The sequence below is a fragment of the Dasypus novemcinctus genome, chromosome 14, assembly GCF_030445035.2.
Source record: "Dasypus novemcinctus isolate mDasNov1 chromosome 14, mDasNov1.1.hap2, whole genome shotgun sequence".
Classification (NCBI taxonomy): domain Eukaryota; kingdom Metazoa; phylum Chordata; class Mammalia; order Cingulata; family Dasypodidae; genus Dasypus; species Dasypus novemcinctus.
The window spans coordinates 588993-604467 of NC_080686.1; the positions used below are offsets into that span (position 1 = coordinate 588993).

Genomic DNA, 15475 nt, shown 5'->3' on the forward strand with positions numbered 1-15475 from the left:
TGTGTGTTATTTAACTGATGGCTGAGGAGATTACCCACCTGTGGCTCTTTAAAAGACACCTCTTGGCTCTAGGAGTTGCCACATTCCATGGCTCAGTGCTGCAGCCCTGGCTGTGGTTTGATTCTTGGGTGCCTGGGATGGGGAGATCATGAAAATCACCCTCTACAGACAGGCACTATCAAGATGATTTGGTTCCCTTTACACAGTCAGCCCTTGCCTGGCAGGTGTGGGTGAAGCCAGGGAAGGGGCAGGCATGGGCCATGCCTGAACTGAACCCCAGTTCTGGGAAGTATTTCCCTCTCCAGCAGCCCCACATCCTCCCTGATCTTATTTTGTAATATATATTCACCAACTAATCCATCCAATAGTGGGACCCACCTGCAGACATTTCAAACATGCAACTTTTACATGAAAGAAAAATTTCATTGCTTTTAATTGCCTCATCCAAGATCCCAGGTCTTTGGTGTTCACTAGTATAAGCACTAGCCACATTTGGCTATTAAATTTCAATTAATTAAATTTTTTTTTCTTTCAGAGAAGAAGCTGTAAATGTTTTGTAGCTGCCAGCAACTGTTTCCTGTGGAAACCTGGGGTGCCAGCTTGCACAGATCCTGTTCTTTGGGGCTGCATAGCTCCCTTGCTTTGTGTTATTGGGGGCTTCCTCTTTGTGCCCTGCATGCACCCCCCTCCAGTTTGGGGCTCTCTAGGTGCAGTGGCCATGATCTCCCCTTGGGGGTCCCTGTGCCCCCAGGTCCTGGGGACTCTGTGATAGGGAATGCTGTTATATCTTTCAAATTTTTGCAGTTTCTCTCCATCTTATTTTAGGAGTCATTTGTATGCAGGCCCATGTGCCCCTTATAGATAAATTTTCATTTTTTAGGATGTTGTGCTTTCATTTATACATTTGTTGAAAATTTGTGAAATTCATTCTACTTTTTTTGAGAAAGTATAAGAACTGCCCTTTCAAAATTAATAGAAGACACAAGCACAACAGATGATAATTAAGTTTACTAGGCCTGATACGGAGACTTTCATGCTAAGTCCATATCAGAAACCAAAGCCTAATTAAGTTCCTGTCTCTTGTAAAGGGTCCTTCTCCCTGAACCTGAAATTGGGGAGACTCACCAGCTCCCTTTTTTGTTCTGTAGCCTAGTTCCTCTAAGTCAAGGCTAAGCCAAGTAAGGCACTCTGTAAGACTGTATTTTCTTTTTTAAAAAAAAGATTTATTTATTTATTTCTCTCCCTTCCCCCCTACCCCAGTTGTCTGTTCTCTGTGTCTATTTGCTGCATCTTTGTCCACTTCTGTCATTGTCAGTGGCAAGGGAATCTGTGTTTATTTTTGTTGCATCATCTTGTGTCAGTTCTCCATGTGTGCGGCACCATTCCTGGGCAGGCTGCACTTTCTTTCATGCTGGGCAGCTCTCCTCATGGGGTGCACTCCTTGCACGTGGGGCTCCCCTATGCGGGGGACACTCCTGTGTGGCATGGCACTCCTTGCGTGGATCAGCACTGTGCATGAGCCAGCTCCCCATGGGTCAAGGAGTCCTGGGGTTTGAACTGCGGACCTCCCATGTGGTAGACGGATGCCCTAACCACTGGGCCAAGTCCACTTCCTGACTCTATTTTCTTTCAGACTACCTTGTTCTGCCTATATGAGCCTTGCTCTTGGGCTGAATGCTGCCTAATTCATGAATCACTTAATAAAGGTGTGAAATCCAAAATGTTAATTACCTGGGTATTTTTTTGCACAGGTTCAGTGATGAGAACAGAATCTGAATGCCACTATGAAGGGCTCTGGAGATAAGAAGACAGAAGTAGGTTCCTGCTGAAACCTTTCAGCATGCTCTCCTCTCCACCATCTATAAGGTTCATGAGTGAGTCCCTCTTGGATCTGAGCTCCACTTATTTCTGTCTGTGCTCTCCAGTCTCACTAGCTTTCAGTCCAAAGTTCAGTGGGTCAATCTTTTTAATGAGAAAATTCAAGTTTTGATCCTGAGTCTCTAGCCTTATGGTTCAGTCCACAGTTTCATGTTTGCTATGGCTAGTTTCTTTGACCTGTGCACAAGTTAAGAAGCAAAATGATAAAGATGGATCCTCATTCTCTTAAAATGTTAATTCTCTATCCTATGGCACACTGGCATATTATACATATTCAAATATTATGGAGTTGGAAGCTGTACATATCGAACAAATTGGCAATATCTAACAAAGACAACCTAGAATTTTAATGTTAATTATGAGAAACATTCCAAGTAGACAAAATTACTCATCTCAGAGATGTGCTCCCAAATGTGATATCCCAGCCAGTCAAATGAGATGCCTATTTCAACTGATGCTCAGAGTATGTTAGCAATATTTTTAAAGTTTCATTAAATGATTCTTTGAAAAAGACAAGTGAGAAATTAAAAGCTCATGAGATGTCTATGTTTTCTGTATTTCTGTTTTTTATGTTTGATTAGTAGTTTAAATTGAAAGTATAAACTCTGTGTTTCTGTATGTTTGATGCATGATATTTTCCTACATCTGAATATTATTTCCAAATTAACTTATGAAACTCCTGCAAAGAGCTCTATTCAAATTGACTTAGAGATAAGTAAGCATTTACATATAAATTAACACTCCTAATGTTACAGGGAGCCCCATGCACAAGAGTGTACCCCCTAAGGAGAGCCACCCAGTGCAAAAGAAAGTGCAGCCTGCCCAGGAATGGCACCACACACATGGAGAGCTGACACAGCAAGATGACTCAACAAAGAGACACAGATTCCTGGTGCCGCTGATAAGGATAGAAGCAGTCACAGAAGAACACACAGCAAATGGACACAGAGAGCAGACAAAGGGGAAGGAGGGGAGAGAAATAAATAAATCTTTTTTAAAAAGTACAATATAAGCATAAATTTCATTCTACATGGGTGTGTTCTTCCCAACTCCATGTAATTACTGATCAAATAAACTAGAACTATATCTATTAGAGCTTATATTTTGATTTTATTATTTTTATTTTTATTTTTTGTCTTTATTTTTTTAATATTACATTAAACAAAATGAGGTCCCCATATTCCCCCCATCCCCCTCATCCCACTCCTCCCCCCATAACAACAATCTCCTCCATCATCATGAGACATTCATTGCATTTGGCAAATACATCTCTGAGCACTGCTGCACCTCATGGTCAATGGTCCACATTAGAGCCCACACTCTCCCACAGTCCACCCAGTGGGCCATGGGAGGACATACAATGTCCAGTAACTGTCCCTGCAGCACCACCCAGGACAACTCCAAGTCCCAAAAATACCCCCACATCTCATCTCTTCCTCCCACTCCCTACTCCCAGCAGCCACCATGGCCACTTTCTCCACACCAATGCCACATTTTCTTCAATTACTAATCACAATAGTTCATGAATAGAATATCAGTAAATCCACTCTAATCCATACTCTATTCCTCCATCCTGTGGACCTTGGAATGGTTGCGTCCACTCCACATCTATATCAAGAGGAGGCTTAGAATCCACATGGATGCTGGGTGCAATTCTCCTGCTTTCAGTTGTAGGCACTCTTGGCTCCCTGGTGTGGTGGTTCACCTTCTTCACCTCCATGATTATATTGAAAGAAAAATTATGTTTTCAAGATTGTTACCTTGAAGAGAGTTTCCAAGATCTTTTTGATCATTTAAATACATTTGCAAGATATGTTTTGTTAAAGGAAAATAAAGTTTTGTCTTAAATTTTAAAGTAAAATAAACTGGTTGTTGTAGAAAGAAATGGGAATATGTAGGACAATCATGAGTTGATACAGAAAGTTGAAGGTTTGCAGAAAATGGATTTTATTTGTCATGGCACAGGGTGGCTAAGATTTGATAGGTTTATAAGATTTTTAAGAGTTTTCCCATCAGACAATATCTTCATACAGTGCTTCATACAAAATCACTTCATACCGTGGTTTTCTCTCTGTTCAGTTAAAGTTTTCTTGTATTATCTGTCTGTTCTTAATAAGAAGTTATAAAAGGTTTTCCTTAACTGAGTGTCTTGTTTAGAAGCAAACTTTCTGTATCACCTCTGCTGTATATTTACCTTATCATCCTCTCTTGTTGTAGAGAATAAACCTCACTTTTGAAATAATTATGTTTATTTTACAATCATGCTACCTCCTATCTTTAGTTTTACAACTTTTTATTTTGTTAAGTTTTTATTGAAGATTATCATTCATATGTGAATATCCATAAATAATAAGTGTATAGTATAAGTTGTGAACTTACAAAACAAACATGAATATCATCATACAGGGCTCCTATATATTACCCCAACAGCAGTACCTTGCATTGTTATGAAACAATTGTTACAAACCATGAAAAAGCATTATAAAAATATGACTACTAATAAATATAGCCAATATCTTACATTTGGTGTATTTTTCCCCCAACTCACCCAGTTAATGACACCCTGAATTAGTATTATGTACTTATTATAGTTCATGAGAGAACATTTTCATATTCTGTTAGCCACAGTCCATCTTCTACCACAGGATTCACTGTGTTATACAGTCTCCTGTTTTGTACAATCCACTAAAAGTGTATACTCAGTGGCTCTCACATCCATTGCAAAGTTGTGCTATCATCACCTCAGTCAATTTTAGAACATTTTCACTACTTGAGAAGGAAAAATCCCATATCTCCTTATACCCCTTATTATTGTCCCTTAGAATTGATATAATATCTTTGCCATTGCTGCAAATATTACAATATTATTGTTAACTCTACTCTGTTATATGCAGATGGTCTCTTCTTGCACATGGTACTTTTTATAATACTTTTTGCACAGGGAGCCCATTTGCCATCTTTGGCAGCCCTAGGTGGGCTGCTCTTGTGGTTACTGGCAACCTACCCTTAGTTCCTGAAAATAAGCATAGCTCAAACAAAAGGACAGGTGAAATTTTCCGTGTGTAATCATCCAGGGGGCACTCCATCCTTGTAGCAGTTCCCCCTCTGTTTATACCCTCTCCTTACTCTTGAGGAGGTTTAGCTTCTGGAGCTGCTTCCTGCTGACTGTGGATGTTGTGACAGGTTCCAGTGGAGGAGCAGAATCTTGCCCTAGCTATGTTAAGGTATATTTGACTGTCAGCACACTGACAACAGAATCGTTCATAGCTCTGGGCTATGATCACTTGCAGTTTAATAGCTTCTAAACTTTTACTCATGAAGTACACCAAGCAGTTAAGAAGGCAGGGACCACATTTTAAGAGCATGATACCAATTATTAGGGGACTTATTATGGGTAAGAACCATGATAATTTAGGCATAGAGTTTTTGATGGATTCTCATATCGATTATGCAGGAGGATTGGTAATGTTATGAAGCTAAATGGCTTGGGTGTTTAGCCCTAGCTGCACTGATGTATTTAACCATGTGCAGCAGGAGATATTGGCTACTGCACATACCCCTCTTTGTTCTGCCAGAAGATGATCTAAGGCCATCTCATTATGCATGACATTTACTGTGTCTATAGAAACTCGAATTGTTTTGAGAATTGCATCAATGATATTGACACGTTCTTCTACTGTGGCTGTTAGGTTGCCTCATGATAGGCAAACCTTCCATAGGGAGTTGATAATCTTATGGTTAACCCTAGCCCAGCGACTTCATATCTAGGGTAAGTTTATTTCTGGTATGGCTAGTGGGCTGGTAAATAGAGATACCATGACTCAGATATCCTATAGTATATTGGCTCCTTATCCAAACATTGTTTACACATTCAGACTTGGGGATCAAGCAGTCCTCCTTCTAAGCCTTCAAAAGGCAGTTGAAAATGTATCTTTTTGGTGTACACAGGGCTTTCTAATTGGTTCTTTATAAAATTTGGATTTTTTTAAAAGACTCTGCAGCTGCCTATTGTTTTAATTAGGTCACAGCAGACATTAGATAGGGGACCCAGTTTGTAAGGTAACATGATTCACAAGGCAAGTAGGAGCAAGAATTTTTCTAAGCAGCCCACATCCTTGAGTTTTTATATTTTAGCTCCCACCTTGGATTTAAATAAGTATAGGATAGGTAAATAAAGGCTCCAACTTTTTTGTTCCCCTTTTAGATATTGGCTGTAGCAGTTTGATATTATTGATGAATTTCAATTCTAGGCATATCAGATGATACTGGATTCATAGGTTTACTTAATTAAGGAATTACAGAAACCTCTTCTGCCAGTAGGGCATTGAGTCCCCACCCACCAAAGAATGATATTTAATCAATTACCTAACTTCATATCTTGAGGAAAGAGAAAACTAAACCTAACATTAGTAGGAGGAAGGAAATAATAAAGATCAGAAAGGAGACAAGGGAGATAAAGCACAGAAAAACAACTGAGAGGATCAATGAAACCAAAATTTGGTTCCTTAAAAAGATTAATAAAATTGACAAACTTTTATCCAAACAAAGAGAAATGAGAGAAGATGCAAATAACTATTTAAGGAATGAAAGTGGGAACATTAACACTCATTTGGCAGAAATTAAAAGGGTTATAAGAGAATACTATGAACATTCATATGTCAATAAACTAGATAATTGAGAAGACATGAACAAATTCCTAAAACATAAAAACAACCTGCTCTGACTCAAGAAGATATAAAAGATCTTAACAGACCTATAAAAGCAAAGAGATTGAATAATAATCGAAAATGTCCCATCAAGGAAAGGTCAAAGTCCAGATGGCTTCAGGGAGAAGTGTACCAAACATTCAAACAAGAATTAACACCAATTCTTCCCAAACTCTACCAAAAAACTAAAGTGGTAGGAATTCTTCCTAACTCATTATTCCATAAGGCTACTATTGTTCTGATACTCAAATCAGATAGACACATCAAAAGAAAACAAAGAACCACTTCCATATGAATACAGAAGCAAAAACTCCCAACAAAACACTAGCAAATCAAATCAAACTACATATATTATAAGGATTATACTCCATGACCAAGGGTGACTTATCCCCAGAATGCAGTGGTGGGCCAACCTAAGAAAATCACTCACTGTAGTAACACACATTAAAAACAATGGAGGGAACAATCTATGATCACTTCAATAGCACTGAGAAGCCTTCTGATGAAATCTACCATGATTTCATAATAAAATTGCTCAGAAAAATAGGAATGAAAGGTAACAACCACAACAAGTAAATACAAAAAACTCACAGCTAACATCAAAGTCAATGTGAGAAACAATGAAAGCCTGCAATGAAAGAATGAAACCTGAGGTCAGGAACAAGACAAGGATGCCCACTGTTACCACTTCTATTCAAAATTAAAATGGAAGTTCTAGCCAGGGTTATTAGGCAAAAAAAGATAAAGGCATTTAAATCAGAAATCAAAAACTACCACTATTCACAGATGGTATGATCGTTCATATTGAAAATCCCAAAAAATCCTCAAGAAATCTACTAGAGGAAACAAATTCAGAAAAGTTGCAGGGTATAAGATAAACACTAAAAAAAAAATCAGTTTTGTTTTTCCATACCAGGAAAAAACACTGTGATATGGGCATTAAACATCAATTGCAGCAGCTGCAACACCTACTCTGCAGTTCATTGACATCACCCAGGATAACTAAGAAGGAGGTGGGGAAGGACAACCACCATACCAAGGAACCAAGAGAGTCTACAACTGCAAGAGAGTCCCATCCATCAGCCATAAGGGATTGAAGCCTCCTCTCAATTAGAAGTGGAGTAGGTATCCCCATTCCAGAATCGTCAGGATTGGGGAATAAAATATGGATGAGAGTGGACTTACTAATATTCTACTATGAACTTACTGGTATTCCAGCAATGGAAGAAAGTATATCATTGATGTGGAGACAGTGGCTGCTGGAGGTGCTGAAGGCACAGAAAGGGAAAAAGAGGTGTAATATGGGGGCATTTTTGAAACATGGAATTGTCTTTACTGACACTGCAAAAACAGATAGAGGCCACTATATATCCTAAAGAATTGAGTGAGAGTGAGTAGGAAGAATGTAAAGTATAATCGATGCTTCGTGGCAATGCTCCAAATGTGTTCATCAATTGCAATGAATGTACCACATTAATGAAAGAAGCTGTTAATGTGGGGAAGGGTGGGAGGTGTGTGGAATGGGGCATTTGGGAATCCCTTATACTTTTTGTGTAACATTTTCTGTAACCTAAGTACATTTGAAAAAATAAAAAAATCTTTAAAACATTCCATTCACTATAGCCTCTAAAAGAATAAAATACCTGATAATGAATTTAAATAAAGAGATGAATGACCTATACACTGAAATCTGCAAAGCACTTAATTAAATTTGACCTAAATTATGACCTAATTAATTTTAATTAATTAAAGATGATCAAAATAAATGGCGAGTCCTTGTTTCAGATTTAATATTGTTACAATATCAGTACTATCTGAAGTGATCTGCAGATTAAATGCAATACCCAAACTGGGGGGAAGGCAATACATTTACATGCTGAGTTTGGCTTTGAGACTGGCCACATTTGAGCAACACAGAGGCTCTCAGGAGGTAATTCTTAGGCAATTCTTAGGCACACTGCAGCTCTAGGCCTTGTTCTTATCTCAGGTGCACAGGCTCACAAGCATAATCATTAGTATCAAGGGCTCATTGTTGGATCTTCCTTCTTTTTTGGTCTTTCCTATTGCACTTGGGGGATTGTTGCTGTTCCTTTAGGGACTGTGATAGAGCTCCCCTGGCTAGGAACTCAGCACTCCCTCAGTTGTTTTTAATTGTAACAACTATGAAAATATCCAAACATCTTTATGTACCCTGGATATATGGATATATGCCCTGTAGAACTCCCTGCCAACCATGTGTCCCCTGTCAATAACATCCCACACCAGTGTTCCTCCTCTGACATTGTTGAACCTCTCTGTGATCCAAAACTTCTTCAAAAATGAAGCCCTATATTGCCAGGTTCCATTAGTAATAAAATGAAATATAGTGATGAGCTTAAAGGTTAGATATAGAATACATATTAATTTAGAAAAATTAAGGTAAAAATAAATTGGGGTACCAAAAAATTTAAAAATGCAAAAGCTTTATTTTTGATGTTTTGCCTTCCATCACTGCAATAAGTGTTGCCTTGTATGCAAACTGGCAAGGCAACTTCTTCCACCAAGGGATTACTACCAAGTACCAGCTGATGATGTAACTAGAAAATGACCTTGAATAAAGGGGTCAACTCGGACCATCAGAATATCTGTCTACATATAATACCAGGAGTTAAAAATGCTTTTTGACCTTGAATAAAAGGAGGAAAGGAAAGGACAAATGAGTTTATGTGGCTATGAGTCTCCAAAAAGAGCCGGGAGGTCATCAGAGTGGTTGCCCTTACGCACACCTCAGCAGAGTCCCAGAGACAGATAAAGAAGATACAACCCCAGGTACTGGTTCTTCTGAGGGCTACAGGGACCAACAGTTTCTGTGGTCATGGCAGGTGGAGTTCAGTGCCATGTCAGTTGGCCCTAATTTGGAGTTTGTGTTTCTGTGTGATGGAGCTGGACTCAGATCTGATCTTTGTCCACAAGCCTCCCCTGTTATTTTACTGGATCTGTAGTTGGTGCTTGGGTTTAGTGTATACCCAGGGGACCTGAATCTCTGGACTGACCATGTGATAGCCAGGCCCTGAGCCTCAACAGACTTGCAACTCCTACACTCTGGTTTATTGGACTTACACCACTCTGCTAACATGGAGATGAAGAAGGTGAACCACCACACCAGGGAGCCAAGAGTGCCTACAACTGAAAGCAGGAGAATTGCATCCAGCATCCATGTGGAATCTAAGCCCTTTCTTTATATAGATGTGGAGTGGACACAACCATTCCAAGGTCCACAGGATGGAGGAATAGAGTATGGATTAGAGTGGACTTACTGATGTTCTATTCATGAATGATTGTGATTAGTAACTAAAGAAAATGTGGCATTGGTGTGGAGAAAGTGGTCATGGTGGCTGCTGGGGGCAGGGAGTGGGAGGGAGAGATGTGATGTGGGGGCATTTCCAGGGGTTAGAGTTGTCCTGGCTGGTGCTGCAGGGACAGTTACCAGTCATTGTATGTCCTCTCATGGCCCACTGGGTGGGCTGTGGGAGAGTGTAGGCTATGGTGTGGGCCATTGACCATGAGGTGCAGTGGTGCTCAGAGATGTATTCACCAAGTGCAATGAATGTCTCATGATGATGGAGGAGGTTGTTATGGGGGGGAAAGTGGGGTGAGGGAGATGGGGGTTTATAGGGACCTTGTATTTTTTTAAGGTAACATTAAAAAATTTTTTAAAGACCAAAAAAATGAAAAAAATAATAAATGCAATACCTGCCAAAATCTCTGCAACCTTTTTTTAGGAATGGAAAAAGGTGATCCTCAAATTCATATGGAATAGCAAGGCACCAACTAGCCAAAACAATCTTTCAGAAGTCTCTAACTATATAATAAGCACACACAACAAGATATCATCCCAAATTATACAACATAACATAAAAAGAACTGGAAAAATCTCATCTATTCTCCAGGGGAAAAAATCAGCCAATACAGTCCCAAATGAACCAGAGAAGGAATTATGCATCAAAGCAGTCTCTGCTCAATAAGAAAGGTAAATACTCTTGAAATGAAAGAAAAGATAGTTCTCAACAAAGAAACATAAACAACAACAAAAATGTAAAAGGAAACTTTAGACCTATATATAAAATATCCAAAATTCAAGGAAAACTAACAAGATGTGGCAAAGTAAGGAGTTCCTAGAGTCAGCTCCTGCTACAGGGCAGTTAGTAATCACATGGTGCTATCTAAAGCACCTGTTTGGGTAATCCAGGAAGCCAGAAGAGCTTCATGCAACATCCTTGAAAGAACAGAAGGAAGGAGACTGCCCATCTGCAGAGAAGATTCAGAAGTAGAGCACCCCATGCCCTGGAAGCTGGTGCCCACCATCCAGTGGAGGCACAAGCCACCTCGGGAGCTATTCTGCAGCTGGAATAGGAAGCTCCACTTCCCAAAAATGGGGAAGGAAAACATAGTTGGGCACCAACTTCAGCTACTGATGAGTAAATTGAGAGGGCTACAGTATATAATTCTAAGAACAGCTAAAGTTTGAACCTGAACAAGTCAGAAAGAGGCTGGGTGTCACCATCTTAACTCCACGCTGGGCACAAGGGGAAGCAGGACAGAATAAAAATCCCAGTGCTGGTAGGGACCAGCACCTTTCCATCCAGATCAGATTGCAGCTCTAGCATAGGACCCAGCCTCACCTCCAGCAGGGAGGAAGCTGGGGGACCTGCATTAGCCTCTTTGGGAAATTACCAGCCAAGTTGAGATGTCAGAGAATATCCTACCATAGCAGCACAAGCTGCCCCAAGAGCTATCCTCTGGCTAGAAATGGAAGCTCCTTTTTCCCAAAAACAGGGGAGGAAGAGAGTTGGCCACTGATTTCAGCTACTGATTAGTAAATTCAGTTTGCTAGAGTCTAACCCTAAGAAGAGCTAAAGGATGAACCTGTCCAAGTCAGAAAGAGGCTGGTGGCCACCATTTTAACTCCACCCCCAGCAGAAGGGGAAGCCAGGCTGACCAAAATCATGGTTGAACATAGGGACCTGTTTCTTTCACCCAGATCAGCCTGCAGTCCTATTCTAGGCTTCAGCCCCACCTCTGGCAGGGGGGAATCTAGTGGACCCTGCACTAGCCTATCCAGGTAACTTCAGGAACCTTTAGCTGACATGGGCTGAATAACTGGAAGTCTACCAGGACAACTGTGGTCATCTTGGACCTGCAATACATAGATTGCTGCCCATGCCTGCAGCTCTGTCCCTGCCCCAGGCAGGGGTGAAAGGGGCATGAAGCTTCATCAGTTTCACTGGGCAGCCACAGTCACAGCCTGCATAACTTGAATTATTCCACACAGCTGTGATTCTGTCCCTACCCCTGGCAAAGGAGAAAGTTGAGAGAAGCTTCATAGGTCCCTGGGTAATGAGGGCAGCTTAAGCCTCCACAGCTTAGAGTACCAACTACATCCTTGGCTCCTACTGCACAACCAGCAAAGGAGAAAGGGCAGAAAGCCATAAACTAAAGAGGAAAAACTACACCCAGAATAAATACTCTACTACACCAGATGCCAATACAACAAAAAATTATAATCCACACCAAGGAACAGGAAGATATGGCCCAGTTAAAGGAACAAGATAATGTTCCAAGTAACAGAAAGGACTTGAGACAACTAATCATAGAAGTTCAAACAGGGAAACGGACTTTGGCCCAGTGGTTAGGGCGTCCGTCTCCCCGGGCCTCCTTGACCCGTGTGGAGCTGGCCATGCGCAGTGCTGATGCGTGCAAGGAGTGCCGTGCCACGCAAGGGTGTCCCCCGCGTGGGGGAGCCCCCACGCGCAAGGAGTGCGCCCGTGAGGAAACCCGCCCAGCGTGAAAAGAAAGAGCAGCCTGCCCAGAAATGGCGCCGCCCACACTTCCCGTGCCGCTGACGACAACAGAAGCGGACAAAGAAACAAGACGCAGCAAATAGACACCAAGAACAGACAACCAGGGGAGGGGGGGAAATTAAATAAATAAATAAATCTTTAAAAAAAAAAAAAAGAAGTTCAAACAAATCTCCTTAATAAATTCAATGAGATGGCTAAAGAGATTAAGGATATTAAGAAGACACTGGAGGAGCACAAAGAACTCGAAAGCATACATAGCAAATTAGCAGATCTCAGAATGAAAGGTGCAATAAATGAAATTTAAAAACATTGAAATCATATAAAGCAGATTTAAGGAGGCAGCAAAAAGGATTGGTAAGCTGAAAGAAATGGCCTCTGAAAGTGAACATAGAAAAGAACAAATGAGGAATGGAAAAAATTGAACAAGGAAACAGGGAAATAAATGACAGCAAAAGATGTACAAACATACATGTCATGGGTGACCCAGAGAAGAAGAAAAGGGAAAAGGGGCAGAAGGAATATTTGAAGAAACAATGGTAGAAAATTTCCCAACCCTATTGAAGGACATAGATATCCATGTCCAAGAAGCACAATGTACTCCCATCCAAAAAAATCCGAATCAACCAACTCTGAGACACATACTAACCAGAATATCTGATGCCAAAGACAAAGAGAATTCTGAGACCAACAAGAGAAAAGCAAAGCATGACATAAGGGATACCCAATAAGATTAAGTGTTGATTTCTCTTCAGAAACCAGGGAGGCAATAAAACAGTGGCGTGATATATTTAAGATACTAAATATAGAAGTAAAACTTCCAGCCAAGGATCTTATATCCAGCAAGACTGTCTTTCAAAACTGAGGATGAGATTAGAATATTCATAGATAAACAGAAACTGAGAGAATTTCTAACCAAGAGGCAAGATTTTCAAGACATACTAAAGGTTACGCTAGACCCTGACAAGAAAAGACAGGACAGAGAGGCCTGGAAGAGAGTCTAGAAATGAAGATTTTATCAATAAAATTAAAAGAGGAAAAGAAGGGTGAAAATAAAATACGGCAGATAAAACTCAAAAAGTCAAGAAAAAACTTAACCAATGATGTAAGGCACTTGTATTCATAAAACTGCAACTCAATATTAAAAAAAAAATTAAAAAAAGTTCTAAATAACTGGAAGAATATTCCATGCTCATGAATTGGAAGACTAAATATCATTAAGATGTCAATTCTACTCAAATTGATATACAGATTCAATGCAAGCCTGATGAAAATTCCACCAGAATTTTTTTTAATTGAAAACACAATTATCAAACTTATTTGGAAGGGTAAGGGATCCTGAATAGCCAGGAATATCTTAAAAAGGAAAAGCGAAATCTCACCTCCAGACTTTAAATCATATTTCCTAGATATAGTGGTTTAAAAAAAGCATGGTACTGCCATAAAGACAGACACATAGACCAATGGAATCAATTTGATGGTTCAGAAACAGACCCTCACATGTATGGTCAAGCCATTTTTGACTAGCCTATCAATCCCACACATCTCAGGCAGAATAGTCCATTCAACAAATGGTGCTGAAAGAACTTGATATCCATAGCCAAAAGAAGGAAAGAGGACCTCTATCTCACACCTTATCCAAAAATTAACTCAAAATGGACCAAAAACCTAAAAATAAAAGCAAGAACCATAAAACTTCTAGAACAAATGGTAAGAAAGTATCTTCAAGATGTGGTGGTACATGGTAGATTCTTAAAGGAGATAAGAGGAGGACTGAGATGGACTACTGATGGTTAATGTACATAAATTTTAATTAGCTTTGCTGTGAAAGTGTGGAAATGTATAGAGCGGATGGTAACACATAGCGAGTAAAAGCTAGTTTATAAATGGGGATGTGGTGGAAAATGGTAATCTAGATATGAAATGCCAATTGACAGAATGCTAAAGAAATAATCTAGGAACCCTGAATAGCACAGCAAACCAAGAAGTAGATGAGAATTGTGTTTGATGGTACAAATGCAAAAGTGTCCTTTGTTAGCTAAAGCAAATGTACATCACTACTGTAAGGTGGTGGGAATGTGGAGAAGTATGGGAAAAATACAACTGGAGTGACCTATGGACTCTGATTAGCAGTAATAATATAATATTGTTGCATCTATGCCAAAGATGTACTGTGTTGATAATGGGGCAATATGGAAAATGTATGCCAAATGTACACTATGGTCATGGTAACAATCAGATGATATTATCTTATCTGTAACAAATGTTCAGATAGAGGGGTGTTGTTTGGGAATTCTGTACATGTGCATGATTGTTTTATAAGTTTACAACTTCTGCCATAAAATTATAGTTAAAAAATAATAATAGGGTAGGTTGGGGGGGAAATACACCAAATGTAACATAAGAACAACAAGATTTTGACAAAAATCTTTCATAATTTGTAAGAAACATCTCATGAAAATGCAAGGTGTTGGTGGAGGGTTGATGTATGGGACCCCTGAATGATGTTACACATGTTTGCTTTCTAACTTCACAATTTTTACCATACTTATTATTTATGAATGATCATATATAAATGATATAAAGATAATAATAGGGTGGGTTGGGGGAAAATACTGTGGTTAGTAGTAATATTGTGACAATGCTCTTTAATCATTAGGTTAAAATGTTTAACAATTCAAGGTATTGGTGATAGGGTGAGGTATGAGAGTCCTGTATCATGTTATATATATTTGTTTTGTAAATTCACAATTATTATTATACACTTAATGTTTATGTATGCTTATGTATGAGTGGTATACTCTAATAAATTTTTAAAAAATGTTTTAAAAAGCATGGGACCCACTGAGTCCATCACTCTCCTTTCTGGGGAACAGGATTGGAAGGAGACTATCTGGGGAGTCAGGCAAGCTAAAATTAGATTCAATTATAAAACAAAGTTGAAAAATTAGGTATTTTTTTATCACCAATTTACAGATGAGGAATAGGTACAAAGATCTCAAAGTACTTTTCCTGAAGTGACCCACCAAGTACATGTCAGGATCTAAGTACAGG

At 39.5% G+C, this 15475-nt stretch overlaps 1 long non-coding RNA gene across 1 annotated transcript in view; it reads right to left on the reverse strand.

Moving 5' to 3' along the window:
* Positions 1-2063: 2063 nt before the first annotated feature.
* LOC131273223 (uncharacterized) overlaps positions 2064-15475 on the reverse strand; it is a 45529-nt gene continuing 32117 nt past the window's right edge. Inside the window, exon 3 of the long non-coding RNA XR_009180348.2 lies at positions 2064-3592. This is a non-coding gene — a long non-coding RNA (uncharacterized lncRNA). The remainder of the gene's footprint in view (positions 3593-15475) is intronic.